This window comes from Lynx canadensis, chromosome D3, assembly GCF_007474595.2.
Source record: "Lynx canadensis isolate LIC74 chromosome D3, mLynCan4.pri.v2, whole genome shotgun sequence".
NCBI classification, from domain to species: Eukaryota; Metazoa; Chordata; class Mammalia; order Carnivora; family Felidae; genus Lynx; species Lynx canadensis.
Window position 1 is genome coordinate 47563276 of NC_044314.2, and position 17398 is coordinate 47580673.

At 40.3% G+C, this 17398-nt stretch overlaps 1 protein-coding gene across 1 annotated transcript in view; it reads left to right on the plus strand.

The window, feature by feature from the left end:
- The first annotated feature begins 3244 nt into the window (after nt 1-3244).
- Nucleotides 3245-17398, plus strand: part of OSBPL1A (oxysterol binding protein like 1A) — a 245650-nt gene continuing 231496 nt past the window's right edge. The window contains 1 exon segment of the mRNA XM_030335766.2: nt 3245-3469. The gene's annotated coding sequence lies outside the window, so the exon portion shown is untranslated.

Sequence of the window (17398 nt, forward strand, 5' to 3'; positions counted from 1 at the left end):
AAGAGAAGGGCTTGATTAAAAAAAAAAAAAAAAAAAAAAAACAAAGAGGCTATAAAGGGTTTTTCTGTGATGGTGGCTGCCCATTAACCATTGGCCCTTCTTCTGGTTATAGCACTGCACCAGGACACTCTCTCCCTCTCTCTCTCTCTCTCTCTCTCTCTCTCTCTCTGTGTGTGTGTGTGTGTGTGTGTGTGTGTGTGTAGGTGAGGAGCTGCTTCTCCTATGGAAGGTAATCTTGTGAGATTGTCAGCCAAGGAGCCCAAAGTCCATCTCTCCCTCTCTTTCTTAAATTTCCCTCTTCTGAAGATAGGGTAGGAAAACAAAAATAATCAGAACTTACTCTTATTTCCTGGAAAAGCTATAGACTAGCTCCTCCTGCTGTAATCCCTGCAAGTGCCCCAGTCCTGCCCTTGCCAGGCCAGATTTTCAGCTTTCTTTGATACTCTAGTACATTCCCTATTTGTTTCAGGTAGCCAGGGTCAGGGCTCATTGCTTGCAACCAATAAACTCTAGCTATAGGGGACCTTTCTAAGCTTCTTATGTGGAGACCCAGCAAAATCAATCATTTGTGGAAGTTGAGTTATGTAGCCATCTGTAACTTGTCACCCCTAGGAACAGAGGGTCAAGTGCGGAATGAAGTCTTAGATAAAAGTAATTTAATATCTGAAAATATACCACTCCCCTTATTTTAGCTGTTAAATAAACTGTAATGGTACAAATCACAAAGAGAGAAAAACCTCCAATGACCTCATAGCATTTATGGTCTGGAGTTCATAATAACTACAAAGTACTTAATATGTAGGTGTAGAGGATGGTTAATTTCCCCCAACTCAACAATTGATCTGGATTTGCCTGATGACATCTGACCTACTTTTTCAGCATTCCAGGCAGTAATTACCCAAAGTCCTCCCCAAAGCCTCGGTCTATAAAATCCTCCTTTTAATAAGATTTAACAAGCCTTTAGTGTGCTCCTGCAGCACTTCAAAGTCACACCAGCACCAGGAGAGTGTTTTTAAAACATGGAATGCACCAAGTGCATTCTGGGGTGTTTTAGGCTTAAGACAAAACTGCAGGGATACAAACGTCAGGTACTGTAGTCTGGAGGGAATAGTTGGGATGTGGGGAGGAGAACAGGGGTAGAAAGCCGTGGGCTCTTAAGTTTATTGAATCAAGCAAACAAAAGAGTACCAGGTAGATCTCGTGTGAACCAGGCAGTGGGCAATTCTGAAGCATATCATGGCCTAAACAATAGCTACCTTTTCTTTTTCTTTTCTTTTTTTTTTAAATTTTTCATTTGGGTCAGGCAGGCATGGGAATGGCAGGGCAAAGGCTTAGTTACTCCCAAAGCCCCTGCCATACATCTAGAGCTTCCAGTTCTATTTCTGTTTACACGCAGTGTAGCTAAGCATGATACAGTCACTTTAATGTGCTCTGTCTGTAAAATTAAAATACCTACTTTCTCAAAAGCTCAGAAAAGAGTTTGGAGAAATTATTGCTTCCAGAGGTTCTGTATCTGCCAAACGTTTTCTCAAGAAAGAGGATACCATGGTTGGGGAAATTTAGTGATTTCTTTGTTGTTCTAGAACAGCACTCACCAGTATGGTAGTGGCTAGCCACATGTGGCTTAAAATTAATTAAAATTTAATAAAATTTAAAATTCAGATCTTTAGTCACACTAGCTAAATTTCAAGAGTTCAGCAGGCTCATGTGGCTACTATATTGGACAAGATAGAATTATAGAACATTTCCATCATTTTCAACATTTCCATGCAGAAAATTCCATTGGACAGCAGTGTTCTACAGTAAGAATTGTTAACACCTTTGTTGTGTTTTCATCTTACTAGTCAGCAGTAAAAATGCCAAAGAGATACCTTTTCCTAAAGATTCTTTATATAAATACCAAAGAGACTCCTGTAAATATACAGAAAAATTAGTGATCTTACCAAGATTGGAACTTCTTTTATTAGTATACATAATGATTACCTTCTATTACCTTCATCCTCCTATTTGGCTAGGATCTGTTTTCATTTACTAACTCAAGAGAGTACAGTGAATTGGCAAAAAAAAAAAAAAAAAAGTAGTAGTAAATTTAGGCATTTAAATATCATAGTGAGAATGCAGCCTTTCATATAATTTTGTGGAAAATTATTTCAATGGTCAATTTTTATTTTGGCTGGGAAGATAATTCAGTATCCTTAGAAAATAAATCCTGATGTTCTTTGTGAGGAAAATATGACTGCCTCAGTTACCACACATTTTGCAGTTGAAGTATTGTGCTACTCAAATGCCTTTTTTGTTAATAGATGATACTAGCCTGGGAAATACAAGCAAGGCTACTGATGTTCTCTAAAAAGATTCTAAGAAATCTGCCCAAAGATGTATCACATGTAGCGCAATGACCAACCGGCCTATAATAGGTTCTCAATACATGTTTTCAAAATGGAATTAACAGGAAAACTACAGCCCCTTAAAAAATAATACCTACTTACTAATTTTTCATTACAAAAAGGTTCATAAAATATATTGGAAAATACAAAAAAGTTGGAAGATTTTTCACATGCTCATAATTCCCTTTGTTTTGGTTAAGCATAATTTTTTAAAAGTTGTAATTATACTAGAGTTTGAACTTTCATGTTGAAGACGGCGTAATTAAGGCTTCTGGCTAGACCTGTTAGAATGGAGTCTGAAGAGGCTGACTCTTCATGAAAGATTTTTTGATGCGGGGGCGGGGTGGGGGGAGGAGATGAGGGAAACTTTGTAAATCCTCATCTCTTTAAGCATCCTTCGCTGGTATTTATCTTGTAACAGTTACACCTGTATGGCATTTTAAGCCCATCCTTTGACACGTGAAAAGAAAAAGAGGTGTAGCCAATTCACAAAGCCAATTAAGTTCCCTCGGGTAAAGTCAAGGAAAGAAAAAACGCGGGCAGCTGTGTGATGTATTTGTTTACTGACAAATTTCCAGAGCCTGAACCCAGTATTTATATTCACTTCGGCCGGGGAGGGGGCCATTTCTCTCCCCGCCACAGCTCGTAAGTATCAGGCCCACCCTTTCTTCTAAGTCAGGGGTTTGGGGAGAAAAGCACGAGCCTCTGCAACTCCTGGCAGCCCTTGGCAAAACCTGGGCCAGGGGCCTGCGGGGGCGGGGCCTCGGCGTGCTACCCGCACGCTTAGAGGCCAGCGCGCCGGTCACGTGCTGCACGGGCCCCGCGCAAATAAACCGGGCGCGCGCGCGCGCGCTCCTGACGCGGGCGGCGGGGAGGGGCGGCGTCACCTCGCAGAGTGGCGCTTGACTGTCTCGCGTTCCGCCCCGTTCCGGGCTCCGGGACTCGGGAGACAGTCCTTCCGCGGGGCCGCGAGTCCTCCGGTAGTGCCAGCCAGAGTTGGTGACGGCCGCTTCATCGACGTGGGGAAGCCTGCGGTCGTGGCCCCCACCCCGGGAGCTCTGGGAGCCCGGGTGACCGCGTAGGTCAGTTTCCGTGCCTGGTTCCTGTGCGAACGCGTTCCCCCCTGCCTGGTGCGCGGGGAAGATCTGTCCTCCCCTGGTGGGGGGTGCGCGGGCCTCGCGCGCGCGTCTCCGAGGACTGGGTCGTGGCGATGCTGGGCTCCCACCCCCGGCTCGGCTACTGTGTGGCCGCCGGCTCTCCAATGCTGCAACGAACTTAGTTGTTAAAAGTAGCGAGATGCTGGCGTTTGTTGCACTCCCCCTCGGGGTGCAACGACTTGTGCTAGTGCTACATGCATTCCCTACCAAGTTATCGGCCGTGTGCTTTCTCGGTACTCTGATGTGTGCATCATAACTTTTAGTTTCCTACTATCAGGAGAGGATTGATTCTCAGTGGAAGTCACGAGCTGTCCATGTGACCATTCTCTCAGTGTACCTCGTGGTCACTTCGACCAGCATGGAAGACTATCAAAGGGATAGACAGTATGAAAGATTGCAGCTGCATAGTAGAAACAATGATTCATTTGCCTGGTGGCCCTATTGATTGGCAAAAGGCGTTAAAGGGGTTATTCTGATTTAGTTAATATTAGTTTTTCGTTGTCAAAGTCGTTGCTTTATGCAGACTATATTGTGAAGTTGAATTGCTGGCAATGTGATACTAAGTTGAGACTGCTCGAATTTAGCACATTTAGTTACTAGGCTCTTGTGGATAGTTGTTGGTAATGCCTAAAATCAGTGATGCGTTTTCCCCGAAGCCTTAGTATTGTAGTTGTTGCATTCTTGATAGAGTTCGGAATATCCTCACCTCTTTACTAAGCATTTGGAAAATTTGTCGATTTATTTTGAGGGCTAGCAATGTTTGCGTTCTAACCCTGAGAACAACAAATTTTATGCAGCCAGTATTGTAGGTATAATTTCTGCATCCCGCAGCTGAAAATTTTAAAGATCTCTGTGATAATTACAGAATGGTTACAAAATCCACCTTGTCTGCATCCCCTAGTTCTAAACTAGGGGCTCTATCTACAATCTATAGGAGACAAGAAAAGTGTCAGTAACAGTTTTAAATTTTATCACCTTTTTCTCCCTGGCAGCACTGAAATTTGATAGTCAAAACAGGAGGTAACTGCCGCAAGTTGAGTAGATTTATCTGAATCAGTTGCTGTAATTCTGTGTCGTCTTCTGCCAAGGTCAGTTTGTCAGATGACACTTGCTAAATATCTCAGCAGAATCTTGTCAGTGGAAATTTATGGCGGGTGGCTAATCCTGGTCTTGGCGGTATTATTCAAGCGTACTTAACACCTGTAATTCAGAGCAGCTGGATGTTTCTACAAAAGCACCGCTCCCCCCACTCTGCCCTTAGGACAAAGGGGAATACATGTTTAGAATCAAGAAGTAGGTAGGAGAATACAGCTGGTTTTGTTTTATTTTGGTTTTGAGGGATAACATGGTGCAGTGTCTGTTAGATAAATTAAAACTTTTCTTCTTGTGGCTTTATTTAACTTACAGAAACATCTGTATATTTAATCATAATCTTTTCAGGTTGGAACTCTGTGGCCCTTTCTTTAATTTTTTTTTTCAACGTTTATTTATTTTTGGGACAGAGAGAGACAGAGCATGAACGGGCGAGGGGCAGAGAGAGAGGGAGACACAGAATCGGAAACAGGCTCCAGGCTCTGAGCCATCAGCCCAGAGCCCGACGCGGGGCTCGAACTCACGGACCGCGAGATCGTGACCTGGCTGAAGTCGGACGCTTAACCGACTGCGCCTGTGGCCCTTTCTTACCTCTTGACCTCACTAAAAAGCTGAGGTATTGTACATTCCATGTATTCACTGAGAAAAGTAGTAGAAGGTAGAGATCAGCTTAAGGAAAGAATGAGGTAGCAAGTGCACATGAGAAATTTGAAGGGGTTAGGAACCTTGTCAGTTCTTTCAAGCCAAGTCTAGTGGTAATCAGAACTTTATTGATGACTAGTAAGTTCTTTCCAGTTCCCAGAAAGCGGGCAGGTGTTAGCAGTGTAGTCACCAGCTTATACCAGTCTTGCCAGAATTCATTAATGAAGTGATAGAAAAGATGCAGTCTGTGCAGTGTATATTGATGATCACGATGCCATAGAAGTATCTTTTAGGATGCTCTTGATCCCTAGAAATGTTGGATTTTCCCTCACTTATCTGATCTCAACCACTAATAAGGTGGGCAAGTATTAGAAGTAGTTTTAAAGCTTTTTCCTTGAAGTATAGTTGACATATAATGATTAGTTTCAGGTGTACAATGTAATTATTGCACAATTCTGTATATTAAGCTATGCTTACCACAATAAGTGTAGTTACCATCTGTCACCATACAATTTTTACGCTTTTAGTAAGAGGAACTACTAGGTCACTGGCTGTGAGTTCTTGTACATATCAGCCAGCAAATAGGAAATTCCTATGTAGTGAAAACAGTCTTTGTCCATTTTCCTATCATGTGACAGTGGAAAGTAACCACATGTTTTCACTTTGTTATTTAAAGTTTTTCTTTAAAGAGAAACTTCTGACTATATGGTAGATAACAGGTCAGTATTATATATACATAATTTAAGTTTGGAAGATGATTTTCAAATGTGAAATAATAAAAGTGGAAAACATTTAAATACATTTTATCTAAAATTTAGGGAATTTTATCATTAAAAGGTAACAATTAAGCTCATTGTTAGAGTATTTTTACTATCCAAAACTGGATTTGTCTAATGTGTGGACTTGTCTGCCCTTTGCTTCTACAGATCCAAACTGTTTGAAACAGTAGTTAACAGTTTTAAGAATCTATCCAGTTCAAATGCAAATCAGGGTTGCATCTAAGGGTTCTTGGTTATTGAAGCACATAAAATGTGTAGCAACCTAAGGTTAGCTTAAACGATTTCATAAAGCAAGGCCGAGAAGCTTACATAATTTTCACAAATTTTGATTAACACTTTCAACCAAATAAAGGTAAAATAAATACACAGGAAGTGGGATTGTTCTTCTATGGTGGAATAGCATCTAAGTCCATGTGGGTGTATAACAAGTATGAGTAGAGAAGGTAGTATAAATATGTCAAATGTCACTACAGTTTACAAACTGTAGTGTTACTACAATCTCAATTACTTCTCTATCATTTCTCCTCCCAAGGACACAAGGCTGTTTATCAGTGCACAAAGTCTTATTGGAAGGAATTTATAAAGTTTCATTGAATTAAAAATTAAGTGACTTTTAATTGAACTTTACCTTTTTGAAAGAAAGAAGTGAGTGCCTCCTAAAATAGACTTGATAATTTGTTTTCCTTAAATTGCCATGTTTTGGCTACCTCCTTTTAGTTAGTGAATAAGGCTTCTAAAAATGAGAGGATTAAGGTATAAATCAGATTTAACTTTCTTAATGTTCACACAGGAACAATAACTAGAATCAATGGCCTTTAGTTTTAGAGGCCGAATTGAGTTTTATGAAATGTATAGCTTTAATAACATAATGTGCCTTGATTAGAAGTTCTAGATTCTGGTTTTGGCTTTATTGGCAAATAACTTTACCTCTGTACTTTCCGTTTTTTTTTTTTATTTCTAAAATCAGCATTAAGTTAAATATGAATCTACCACTGTTGAGTTTCTAAAACAATGTATTTGTGTAATTGTTATCCCAAATTTATAGTTGTATACATACATTTATATGTGTATATGTGTACATACGTACGTGTAGGAATATGATCGTGTTAGAGAAATCACTGCTAGGAGTTAGAATGAGGACAAAATTTATTTTCTTGCTATTGCCATGTTTTTTACATAGTTAAATTTTTAATATTTCCCTCACATTAAAAGAATAATGGGAAAAAATAACTCCTACCACTAAGCAGCTAGCTACATTGGAAAGCAGTGCTAAGTGCACTACAGATTTTTATGTTAGATTTTATAAAATATGTTCATAATTACATTTAATGTTTCTCATTATTCAAATTCCTAGCATACAGTGTGTTTCAAATATTGTTGTAATAATACCAGGCATAAAAGCGGTATCTGAAAAGTTTTAATTTTTTTTTTAATGTTTATTTTTGACAGCACGAGCAGGGGAGGGGCAGAGAGGGAGACACAGAATCTGAAACAGGCTTTAGGCTCTGAGCTGTCAGCACAGAACCCGACACAGGGCTTGAACCCACAAATTGTGGGATCGTGACCTGAGCTGAAGTCAGACGCTCAACTGACTGAGCCACCCAGGCACCCCTGAGAATTTTTTAAATAATCACAATATGTAGTCAATTTTGAATAATTAGGTTCCTTTTGACTTTAATAGTACAAAAGCTATTTGACAATTGTAAGAACCATATTTCAGATGCTTCCTGAATTTCTTTTATTGTAAAATATACATGACAAAATTACCCTTTTAACCATTTTTAAGTATACTATTCAGAGGCATTAAGTAACTTACATCATTGTGCAACCATTGCCACTGCCCATCTCTAGGATTATTTCAACATCCCAAACAGAAACTGTGTAACCATTAAATACTACCCACTCCCTCCTCCAGCTCCTAGTAATCACTATCCTGTTTTCTCTCTGAATTTGTCTATTCTAGGTACCTCATATAAATGGAATCATATAATATTTGTCCTTTTGTGTCTAGTTTCACTTAGCATAATGTGTGCAAGTTTCATCCATGTATCATGTGTCAGAATTTTCAAGGCTGAATAATAATCCATTGTATCTATATGCCACACTTTTTCTATTCACCTGTCACTGGACACTTAGATTGCTTCCACCTCTTGGCTATTGTGAAGAATGATGCTATGAACATGGGTGAGCAATTATCTGAGTCCCTGCTCTAATGCTTTTGGGTATATTGTGGGTCATATGGTAACTCTTAGTTTTTGAGAAACTGCTATACTTTCCTGACATTTTATAATACCCAGTTAAATATTATGCATATTATTGAATAAAGTTAGCATGGATGTCTTTGAATATTAACTTTTTAAATACCATTAAGAACTCGAAGACAATATTTTGAGTTTATGACACTCAGGTGAATAAGCTCTGCTTGTTGAACTTGATTATCTTTGTTTTTATTTTTATTTTTTTTGTTTATTTTGAGAGAGAGAGCGCGCAAGCAGGGGAGGGGCAGTGAGAGAGAGGGAGAGGGAGAGAGAGAATCCCAAGCAGGCTCCACACGGTCAGCATGGAGCGTGATGTGGGGCTTGAACTCATGAACTGTGAGACCATGACCTGAGCTGAAATCAAGAGTTGGAAGCCTAATCAGCTGAGCCAGTCAGGCACCTCAAACTTCATTATCTTTGATTTCTCCAGGAATTTTCTACATCGATTCTATAAACCTTAAACTTAAATACTAAGGAAAAGTAGCAATTCAACTTGATAGATCTCCAGCCAAATTTAGCAAGTTATGACTTGCTGTCCTTTAGGCTCCAAGTTTTAGGGTCTTTGCCAGGATCTCAGAGTTGTAAGGGCTACAGAATTTATTTGCTGTATTGAGTGGGCATTTAGTGGCACAGACTATCAAGTATGGGGACCAGTCTAATTAGGTGATTTACAGTGTTTATAAAACAACAAAATAATTTAGAAGCCTAGCTTCCTCAGTGGACCTGGGAGGTGAGGAAACAAGGCAAAATGGTCTGTAGCCTCCCAGCTTTTGAAGCTCAAACTGTTGTCTAGTTAGTGCCTTGAAAACATTCTCTTGGTCATTAAAAATCTCATTAATCTTAAAAAGAAAGCTTGGAATTGCATGAATGTGGAAAGAGCAGTTGAAAATATCCAGAGTGATGATGAAAAATACAATACTGATAGGCTGTGGCTCAGATCCATTCTGATCAGCTGCATTAAGGGATTGCTTGTCTTTTTCTTTCTCTTACACATCAGGGACCAAGCCCTTTTCTGAAATAAGCTTATGATTCCAAAGAATGAATGTTTGTTTTAAAAATCTGTTCAGCACGTGAATTTGGATTCTTTTATTTTGTTTTTCTTCTAAAGTCAACTATTAATCATAGATATCAGCTTATTTATAAATTAGAGATGCATCAAGTTAAATAATAGTAATCCTCAGTAATCCTAGAGTAGATTTTTTTAAACGTCTCCTTTTCTGTGATCTATAAGAAAAAGCCTTCCTTAGGGGCACCTGGGTGGCTCAGTCAGTTAAGTGTCTGACTTTGGCTCAGGTCATGATCTTGCAGTTCATAGGTTCGAGCCTGCGTTGGGCTCTGTGCTGATGGCTTGGAACTTGGAGCCTGCTTCGGATTCTGTGTCCCCCTCTCTCTCTGTTCCTACCCCACTCACTCACTCTCAAAAATAAATAAGGATTAAAAAAATTAAAAAGAACCTTCATTAATTGCTATTAGATAAAGGTGTACCACTTAAAGGCATTGCCTTTAGGCCTTCCTATAGGAGGCATGATTGCTTTGTTCTCAGAACTGAATCCACATCCATTCATCTGCCCATCTATCTATTTAACGTTTGATTACCTGCTGTGTTCTAGGCACACTGTTAGGTCCTAGGAATATGATGGGGAACATAGTAGACATGAGACCCTTGTCCCATTCAAGTTTACAGGGAGTGCAGTGTAAGGAGAGCCAAAGAAATGACCACATAAGTACTTGCAGACTGATGTGTGCTAAACATGGTGAGGGATCTAGTTGAGGTTGGGAATGAAGAGGGCAAGTCAGACTTCTTGAGAGCGGTGGATAGTAATTGATTTGTATACTTGTCCCTCCAGTATTTTTTTTAAATTTTTTTCTTTTTTAACTTTTATTTTTGAGACAGAGACAGAGCATGAACAGGGGAGGAGCAGAGAGAGGGGGAGACACAGAATCCAAAACAGGCTCCAGGCTCTGAGCTGTCAGCAAAGAGCCCGACGCAGGGCTTGAACTCACGGACCGTGAGATCACGACCTGAGCCGAAGTCGGACGCTTAACCGACCAAGCCACCCAGGTGCCCCTTGTCCCTACAGTATTTATAAGTTCCCCCTAGTATAAGGCCTGGTTTTACTCATTAATGAGCCAGCAAAGCTCAGGACAAGTATTCCTGGAATGTTGTCGGCCCTCAATGAAATGTTTGCTGCTTCATCTCCTTGTGGGACACAAGTGCTAGGGAAGGTGAGGGTGGACCTGGTGCTGGTAGGGGAGCCACAGCTTCTTGGGCATGTCACGCTGGACACCTTCCCAGCCCGTGCTGACTACCTGGATGCCCACCGAAGGCACATGGTTTAAGATCCTGGTGGATATTCTAAAGTTCAGGTCTTCATCCTCAGCAGTGGACTCTGAGTTGTGATTTTTGAATGGAGAAAGAAGTTGCCGTGAATGGTTTTATGCCTTGGTTTTGAACAGTTTCTTTGTAGCTTAGTTGTAGGGAACATAAAGATTAATATGGTGGCCACACTGCTAGCATTTTAGGAAGTTTACTGAGTTTTTAAATTACAGGTATTTTTGGAGTTGTGCTAACTTTTGTGTTAGAGCCACTGAGAAATTATCTTGCTAAAATATATTCTTACTGTTTTCTCCTAACACGCAATGATTTGTTCACGGATGTAAGTTTTAAATGTATATGTGATTCGGGGATGCTTGGGTGGCTCTAAGCCTCTGACTCTTGGTTTCAGCTCAGGTCATGATCTCACAGCTTCATGGGTTTGAGCCCCGCATCAGGCTCTCTGCTGACAGTGTGGGGCCTGCTTGGGATTCTCTCTCTCCCTCTCTCTCTGCCCCTCCCCTGCTTGTGCTCTTTCTCAAAATAAACCTTAAAAAACATGTATATTTAAATGTTTATGTGATTTTATAGACTTGTTTCTATAGAGAGATAGGAGAAAGTGTCAATCCCCTTCCTACTCCTGCTACTCCTTTCTAGGGTAATAGAAGTTTACAAGAGCAATGTAAGGAAAATGCATTTTGGATTTATCATTAAGGGTACTACTTAAGTCCTAAATGTTACACAGTCTGCGAACCTTTGGAATTGGCTTGGCCTGCTGATAGACTAATTCGTTTTGATAGATGTGGTGTTAAAATTGCTTTGTAAATGACAGAATGTCCAAATTGCTTTAAGAATGTTTTTTAATCAAACAGGCACCTGCATTAAAATCTATGGGAGTTAAGCAGAGAGCAACAAGAGATTTTTTTTTTTTCTCCCGGTTTTGGTGAGATTTAACTGGCCTGGTTCCCTTCAAAATAATCTGTATTTTATTTACCTCTATTACACCTCTCCACCCACCCATCCTGTCTTGTAGTAAGAGTTCTCTCCCCTGTTAAGATACCCAAGAATCTGTTTCTGTTCTGAGGAAATTGGTGGCCATAGGACAGGAGATCTTCCTGGGCTGCCTAGCTTTGCCCACCGGCCCCTCAAGTACCATCCCCCTGTCCCTGGCCTCAGTGCCATGCTCCCTTCTCTTAGGCTGTTCATCCACTTACTTTAGGCACCTCTAGGATCTTTTCAGTCCGGCACCCCTCCTTTCTCTTATACATCAAGCTTTTCCTGTTTCTGGCCCTTGCCTCACAGCCTGTAAACACGTGCCCAGCTATCCTAACTCTGGAGCTAACACTAGCTCCTCAGAACAAAGTTCCTCTAAAGGAGTCTGGTGTCCTCTCTCCTTAGCATCCCTCATTCAGTCCTCAGTGTACCTACATCTGCTTTTGCCTGTGTCATTTCCACTGGATGTACCCTTGAGCTCATCAGTGACCTCCGATTCACCAGACCAACCAGTGATTTCACACCTGGTCCTGTGCTTCCTTTACCATTTCACACCCATCTGGCCCCTTTGAAACTCGGTCTTCTCTTGGTTTCGGTGCTGTCACCCTTTTCTGTCCCCTTTTCCAACCTTAGTCCTTCTCTGCTAGATTGTAGTCACAGGCCTCCTTCCCCTTAAATGTTGGTCTCCTCTAGGTGAGGGATCTCATTTACTCCTGTGACTTTAATGACCACTGCTTGGCTGAAAGTCCTGCTGTGTGAATTCTAGCCTACAACTGGGTGCTTCTCCTCATGCTGCTCTCTGGACATATCCTTCTCCAGTTCCCACAGGAATCTCAGACTCCCCATGTCCAGCATGGGCTCACACAACTTCACCCAGGGTTGTCCACATTAGCAACTTTCTTCACGCTGCTGGTCTTAGAGAACTTGTCATTCTTTTTTTTTTTTTTTTTTTAACGTTTATTTATTATTACTGACAGGCAGAGACAGAGCATGGGGGGGGGGGGGGGGGGAGACACAGAATCTGAAGCAAGCTTCAGGCCCTGAGCTGTCAGCACAGAGCCCGATGCAGGGCTCGCACTCATGAACCGTGAGATCATGACCTGAGCCGAAGTCAGTCGCTTAACCGACTGAGCCACCCAGGCGCCCCAAAGAACTTGTCATTCTTCAGGCTCCAGCTTAAACGTCACCTTCTCTGTGATTCCTTCTATAACTGATGCAGACGAAGAACGCACCATGCTTTCTCCTGAACAGCTGTTGTCCCTTGGACATGTTACTATTCGTGGCACATGCTGCTCTGGTGGTTGGCCTGTCCCTTGCACACGTTACTGTTCGTGGCACGTGTTGGTCTGATGGTTGGCCTGTCCCTTGAACATGTTACTGTTCGTGGCACATGTTGGTCTGATGGTTGGCCTGTCCCTTGAACACGTTACTGTTCGTGGCACATGTTGGTCTGGTGGTTGGCCTGTCCCTTGAACACGTTACTGTTCGTGGCACATGTTGGTCTGGTGGTTGGCCTGTTTCTGAGAGGCAGAGACTGTGTCGTCATCACTGTACCTCCAGTGCCTCCTGCAGGCAGCCCATCTTTGGTAGGTATTAATAAACATTTGTTAGGTACATTTTAATCCCAGTCCCAGCATTTATGAGCAACTGTTGTGGTTAATATATTACTGTGGACTGTTTAAGTGGGTAAGGTTTATTTTTATTTTTATCATTTTATTTTGTTCGTCATGATAAGTGTGTTTTTTAATCTCCATCCCTGATTTCCCCCTTTCCCTTATGCACCTTCCCTCTGGTAACCATCAATTTGTTCTTTATAGGCAGAACACTGTTTCTTTGTGTCTCTCGTTTTCCCCCCTTTGCTCATTTGTTTTGTTTCTTAAATTCCACATGAGTTATATGGTATTTGTCCTTCTCTGACTTATTTTGTTTAGTATCATACTCTAGCTCCATCCGTGTTGTTGCAAATGGCAAGATTTCATTTTTTTATGGCGGAATAATATTCCATCATGTGGATGGGTAGTGTATACACACATCTTCTTTATCCATTCATCTATTAAGGGACCTTTGAGCTGCTTCCAAAGTTTGGCTGTTGTAAATAATGTTGCAGTAAACATAGGGGTACACGTATCCCTTTGAAATAGTGTTTTCAGTTTTTGGGGGTGAATACCCAGTAGTGCTAGTCCTGGAATGTAGGGTAGTTCTATTTTTTAAAAAATGTTTATTCATTTTTGAGAGACAGAGACTGAGCACAAGCAGGGGAGGGACAGAGAGAGAGGGAGACACAGAATCTCAAGTAAGCTCCAGGCTCTGAGCTGTCAGCACGGAGCATGATGTGGGGCTTGAATCCACGAACTGTGAGATCATGACCTGAAATGAAGTCGGATGCTTAACTGACTGAGCCACCCAGGCACCCCTAGGGTGGTTCTATTTTTAGTTTTTTGAGGAACCTCCATACTGTTTTCCACAGTGGCTGTGCCAGTTTGCATTTCCACCAACAATGTAAAAGGTTCCTCTTTCCCCACATCCTCGCCAACAGTTGCTGTTTCTTGTGTTATTGATTTTCGCTGTTCTGACGGGTGTGAGGTGGTATCTCATTGTAGTTTTGATTTTCATTTCCCTGATGATGGATTATGTTGAGCATCTTTTCATGTGTCCATTGGCCATCTGTATGTCTTCTTTGGAGAAATGTCTGTTCATATCTTCTGCCCATTTTTTAATTGGGTTATTTTTTTGGTGTTATATAAGTTTTTTATAATATGTATAATATATAACATATCTTTTAATCTTTACACCCATTGTGGGGCTCGAACTCATGACTGCAAGATCAAGAGTTACAGTGTCCTCCAAATGAGCCAGCCAGGAGTCTCTAAGTTTTTTATATATTTTGGATACTAACCTTTTATTGGATGTGTCACTTGTAAATATCTTCTCCCATTCAGTAGGTTGCCTTTTAGTTTTGTTGGTTGATTGTTTCCTTTGCTGTGCAGAAGCTTTTTATTTTGTTATTGTCCCAGTAGTGTGTTTTTGCTTTTTTTTTTTTTTCCTTGCCTCAGGAGACACATCTAGAAAAATGTTTCCATGGCCAGTGTCTGAGAAATGACTGCCTGTGCTCTCTTCTATGATTTCTATGGTTTCATACCTCACATTTAGATCTTTAATCCATTTCAAGTTTATTTTTATGTATGGTATGAGACAGTGATCTAGTTTCATTCTTTTGCATGTAGCTGTCCAGTTTTCCCAACATCATCTGTTAGAGACTGTATTTTTCCCATTGCCTATTACTGTCTCCTTTGTTGAAGATGAATTTACCATAACTGTGGGTTTATTTCTGGGCTCTCTATTGTGTTCTGTTGATCTATGTGTCTGTTTTTTTTTTTTTTTTTGCCTGTACCATACTGTTTTGATTACTACAGCTTGGTAGTATGTGTTGAAATTTAGGATTGTGATACCTCCGGTTTTATTGTTTTTCAAGATTGCTTTGGCTAGTTGAAGTCTTTTGTGGTTCAATACAAATCTTAGGATTGTTTGTTTTAGTTATGTGAAAAATGCTGTTGGTATTTTGACAGGGGTTGCATGAAATGTGTAGACTGCTTTGGGTAGTGTAGTCATTTTAACAACATTGCTCTCCTGGGGCGCCTGGGTGGCTTAGTCAGTTGAGCATCTGACTCTTGATGGCAGCACAGGTCATGATCCTGGGGTCACGGGATTGAGCCCTATGTTGGACTCTGCACTGAGTCTGGAGCCTGCTTAGGATTCTCTCTAAAAACAAAAAACAACAAAAAACCGTATTCTCCCAACCCATGATCATGAAATATCTTTCCATTTGGTTTTGTTATATTCAATTTCTTTCATCGGTGTTTTATAGTTTTCAGACTATAGCTCTTTCATGTTCTTGGTTAAGTGCATTCCTAGATATTTTTAAATTCTTGTTGAAATTGTAAATGAGATTGTTAATTTCACTTTCTGCTACTTCATTATTAGTGTATAGAATTTCAATGAATTTCTGTATATTTGTATCCTGCAATTTTGCTGAATTCATTTATAAGTTCTGGTAGTTTTTTGGTGGAGTCTTTAGGGTTTTCTATATATAGTATCACATCATCTGCAAATAGTGAAAGTTTTACTTCCTTACAAATTTGGATGCCTCATTTCTTTTTATTGTCTGATTGCTGTTGCTAGGACTTCCACTACTATGTTGAATAAAAGTGGTAAGAGTTGATATCCTTGTCTTGTTCCTGATCTGAGAAGAAAAGCTCTGTTTTTCACCACTATGATGTTGGCTGTGGGTTTTTCATATATGGCCTTTATTATGTTGAGGGGTATTCCCTCTAAACCTACTTTGTTGAGGACTTTTGTCAAGAAAGGGGGTCATACTTTCACTATATGTAGAAAAAACATTTAACAAAGAATAAAAACCATATGATCACTTCTCTTGTTGATGTATCATGTTGATTGATTTCTGAATATTGAACTACCCTTGCATCCCAGGAGTAAATCCCATTTGATTGTGATGTGTGTTTTTTGTTTTTTGGTTTTTTTGATGTATTGTTGGATTTGGTTTGCTAATACTTCATTGAGGATTTTTGCATCTGTGTTCACGAGAGAGATTGGCCTATAGTGTTCTCTCTCTCTCTCTCTCTCTTTTTTTTTTTTTTTTTTGTAGTGTCTTTATCTGGTTTTGGTATTGGGGTAATGCTGACTTCATAGAATGAACTTGGAAGCTTTCCTTACTCTTTTATTTTTTGGAATAGTTTGGGAATAGGGATTATCATTTCTTGAAATGTTTGGTAGAATTCATTTTATGAAGCCATCTGGTCCTGGACTTTTGCTTTGGGAAATTTTTTGATTACTGATTCAATTTCCTTGCTGATAATTGGTCTGTTCAAATTTTTTGTTTCTTCTTGATTCAGTTTTGGGAGGTTACATGTTTCTAGGAATTTATCCATTTCTTCTGTCCAATATGTTAGCACTAATTTTTCACAATAATTTCTTACAATCCTTTGTAATTTTGTGATGTTATTTCTCCTCTTTCTGATTTTGAGTTATCTTTTTTTTTTTTTTTAGTCTTGCTAAAGATTAATCCTTAATTTTTTTTTAATGTTTGTTTTTGAGAGAGACAAAGCATAAGTAGGGGAAGGGGCAGAGAGAGAGGGGGAGACACAGACTCCAAAGCAGGCTCCAGGCTCTGAGCTGTCAGCACAGAGCCTGATGTGGGGCTTGAACCCACCAACCATGGGATCATGACCTGAGCTGAAGTCAGACGCTTAACTGACTGAGCCACCCAGGTGCCCCAAGATTGATCTTTTAAAAGGACTAGCTCCTGGTTTCTTTGATATTTTTTGCTATTATTCTTAATACTCAAATATATTTTTTCTGCAGTTTTGTATTTTTTTTTTTTAATTTTTTTTTCAACGTTTATTTATTTTTGGGACAGAGAGAGACAGCATGAACGGGGGAGGGGCAGAGAGAGAGGGAGACACAGAATCGGAAGCAGGCTCCAGGCTCTGAGCCATCAGCCCAGAGCCTGACGCGGGGCTCGAACTCACGGACCGCGAGATCGTGACCTGGCTGAAGTCGGACGCTTAACCGACTGCGCCACCCAGGCGCCCCTGCAGTTTTGTATTTTAATATAGTATCTTGGTTTTGTTTCAGAATACAATGTTATTCTCCAAAGATTAGGTTTTATTTAACTTACTCTCTGAACTTTTTTTCAAGTTGCTTTTTTTTTTACCCCCTCTTTGGTTTTTAGACTCTTTCATGTTTTAGAGGTTTTACT